General features: G+C 47.2%; 1 pseudogene; it reads left to right on the top strand.

Annotated features, from left to right (window-relative positions):
• The first annotated feature begins 1,237 nt into the window (after positions 1-1,237).
• Positions 1,238-1,886, top strand: LOC121837468 (annotated as a pseudogene).
• Positions 1,887-3,772: the final 1,886 nt, after the last annotated feature.

Genomic DNA, 3,772 nt, shown 5'->3' with positions numbered 1-3,772 from the left:
CATCTGAACAAGTTTGTGCGACGAGAGCGACTCGTTCTACCAACGGTGGATCAGGTAATGGACTGCCTGGAGACCGCGAAGGTGTACTCAAAGCTGGATGCAAACTCTGGGTTTACGAAGTGCGCCTGTCAGAAGAATGTCAAGAGCTGACGACATTTATTACGCCTTATGGTTCCTAATGTTTCAATAGGGGCTTCCCAAAAGTAAGCGCCTCTGGTGCCAAACGCGCAAACTACACAAAATCCGCCATTACTACGGCGTCGGTTTTTCGTACCGTTCGGCTAGTGCTCAATCGGTGCGATGCCGACTCACAGCTGCGCCCCCATATGCAGCCAAAGAGGACCGAAAGATGAACAAGGAAACAAGGTAAGTCACTGTTGTGAAGTTGCATGCCAACAATGCTGTGAATAATATAAATTGGGTGAGGCAGATCCGCGCGGAAGAGGCAGCCTTCATCCGTGCGCACGGGGGGACGAGCTTCACTAGGACGAGGACGCTAATGGCCCAACAAATCAAGATCAATCTTCATACCTTGCATGTTTAGTTGCGCTGCTCGATCTCGTCTGTCGCTTTGTAGTCGCAAGTATTCATGACGAAAAGATAATCGTGACAGGATAACCCGCGTGCACGGAACATTGTTTCGAAATATGTTTGAACTGCACGAGTGACCTTGCGTAAGGCAAACATAACTGGGCGTATTCGAAAAACTTCGGCGAGCACCCAGAGTTGACTTGCGACAACGTTCTGTGGTGCGAAGTTCGATCGAAGGCATGAACATGAGCGTAGTTTTCACAAAACACGTTGTCCACACAAGCACTCACGCTAGGACTGCTCGCGCCCATGCTTGTTACGCCCCACCCCTGAATTTATTGTTGGTATGCTTCACGGTGCGTAAGCAGTGTGAAGCATGCTTCAGGATCCTCACCTAAAGGTAGGAACTAAAATGATCTGCTCTATCCGGGAACAACATTCTTTGGTAAGGTGCACATTCATAGTTTTAAGCACTGCTTGAAGACTAGAAGAGACTCCTAGCATAGAGCCCCCTCGGTCACAACTATATGACACTGCATGCCACAGTTACACACAAGTCATGTGTGTGTGCCATTATATAACACTAGAGTAATTCAAACATACGCACAGGCAGGATGGGAAACATGACTTTATTAAGCACTTTCAGCAGCTTGCTTTTTGTGACAAGTAGAACAGTGATACAAGGTAATGTCTCACATTATTTCACTCGCAGGTTGCCTACTTCGGTCTTCCAAAGGATAAGGAGCAGTTCAAGAGGTGGATTATTGCAATAAGGAGAGATGAGGGAAAGCATTTTAAGGTGACCCAGTCGACAAAAGTGTGTTCTAAACACTTCAGGGACGGAGACTTCTTTCCAGGCTACGTGAATGGCAGGAAATTCTTAAAGGAAGGGATTGTGCCCAGCACATTCAGATTTTCAGCTCAGAAAGTGCCAAGAAGAAAACTTCAGAGGAACAACGCTCAACCAGTGAACAACCGCAGCCCCGTCGACATGAGAGCTGCTCTCGCACATGACGAGAACGACATCTCAACAGCTTCTGGAAGCGAGCCCCCACCAGATCCAGAGATATCCGTGCTGGTAGCCACACTTCAAGGGCAAGTTGCCAAACAAGCTGCACATGTGAGCAAGCTTGCGTCTGATCTTCAGGAGGTTCAAAAAGAGCTTGCCGAAGCCAAAAATGAAGTCCTAAAGTTGACAAGGCACATTGAACTTCTAGAAGAATCAAAAAAGAAAATGGACGAGAAACTGAGCCGGAAGTTTTCTATAGAATGTTTTAAGGACAGCCCTAAGGATGCGCAGTTCTAAACAGGACTGCCAAACTACGATGCCTACCTTGACCTACTACGGTATGTGAATCCTGGAATCAGTGGGGAAAACATCAAAGTGTAGTCAACCTCCTACTCTCTGGGTAGTAAACTAGGGCGGCCACAAAGCTTGCACCCTCACGACGAACTGTTCCTAATATTGGTTCGCCTTCGGCTTGGCCTCCTCGACAAGGACTTGGCTTTCAGATTTGGGATTTCGACCTCTACAGTGTCACGACTCTGCATCGCATGGATTAGCTATCTCTATCAGCACCTGTCACGACTTCCCCTGTGGGCGACACGGCAGCAAGTGGACGAGGATATGCCACCTGCTTTTACAGAGCAGCACCGAACAACAAGGGTGATCCTCGATGCAACGTAGGTCAAGTGCCAAGTTCCCACCAGCCTTGAACTTCAGTCTGCAAGTTTTTCGACGTACAAGTCGTGAAACACCTTTAAGGGACTTGTCGGGATATCCCCAGATGGAACTGTGACATTCGTGTCGCAGCTCTTTCTGGGGTCAATGTCAGACAAAGAATGCGTAGGGCAAAGCGGATTCCTGGCACTCCCCTTCGATGAGAATGACTCGGTAACGGCTGATAATGGATTTCTGATTTCTGAGCTCCTGGGGGACATCAATGTAAGGCTCAATATCCCCCCGTTCCTTGGCCAGGGGACATTCACAGAGAGCCAAGTTAAGGAAACTGAGAAGATTGCATGACTGCGTATACACGTTGAAAGGAGAATACAGCGAATCAAGAGCTTCCATATTTTTGATAGAGCCATCCCTCTCTCACTCGGCCCAGTAGCAAGTGAGATATGGACCATCTGTACAATTCTGACGAACCTTCAGAGCCCCCTGTTACGCCAGCATGAAGATGGAAGCAGGGACGTAGATTAGCTGCGTTTCTTTTGCATCACTTGTGCATATGTGTTTAAGGACATTGGCAGTTCTGCCAGATCATAAAGCTTTCCTTCAACTTGTTTGTACGTGTTTTACATACAACTTGTATCAACTCTGGAACACAGCACAGCAGAGTGAGTGTGAATACAAGAATGTAGCCTTTCACATTTTAGTCATTAAGCCTAGTGTCGAGCATATGTTACCGCCTAGGTTAGAGCGCTGTATATGTGCATTTCACTACACTGGTATTTATACCAAGATTTTAAATGTGTGAAAGACAAGGAGAACAGGTGATCAATTTTTTCATGCTCAGTAAGTAAGCTTAGCCATACTTGTTACCCTCATATCAGCTCGTAATTTTGAATGTGGACGTAGTTCAGAACACCCTGGTGCAATGTTCTATAGACAGGCACAGGCTAGACATGTGCCAGAGCCTCTGCCTCCAGTGCGAGCGTTCTACCTTGGCACTGTGTTGCGTCAACTTCAAGCGTGCAGCTGAAACACTACGAGGGGTAACGAGCGCACCTGTTGAGCTTCTGGTTCATTCTTAACCTGTTCCCAAGGCTGTTTTCAATCAAAGGTGTTGAGGCAAGAAAAAGCAGACTGCATGTGGTGCTGCTGTCGACTACTGGAGCTTTGCACAAAGAAGTGTCTCTGTTAAGAATCCGCGAAGAAAGTCCTTTTAATGATAGTGTTCAAGCTTTATTCGAATCTCGGCCGCTGGGCACCCCAGTCTTCCCACGCTTTCCTTGAGCAGTCTCAACCGGGATGCTGCTTCGAGCAAGCCGGCCCTGAAGGATAAAACGGCTGCAGTTGGTGGCCTGCTGTGTACCACATCGGCCCCTTAAACAAAACAAACTGCAAGCGTCAAACCCCCATCCTTATGTGTTTTGAGAACCTCGCAGAAGGAAAATTGTGTTTATGACCTAGAACCCCTTTTAGAACACTAACCCTGGTAACTGACAATTTTATTTGTTTCATTCGCTATAAAGTTGATACTCCTTTTCCAAACAAGGGCAGTTTGTTAGTGAC

The sequence above is a fragment of the Ixodes scapularis genome, unplaced genomic scaffold, assembly GCF_016920785.2.
Source record: "Ixodes scapularis isolate PalLabHiFi unplaced genomic scaffold, ASM1692078v2 PGA_scaffold41__6_contigs__length_2269736, whole genome shotgun sequence".
In the NCBI taxonomy this organism is placed as follows: domain Eukaryota; kingdom Metazoa; phylum Arthropoda; class Arachnida; order Ixodida; family Ixodidae; genus Ixodes; species Ixodes scapularis.
The sequence above is the reverse complement of the archived record's forward strand: the minus strand, read 5'-3'. Positions and strand labels throughout refer to the sequence as shown.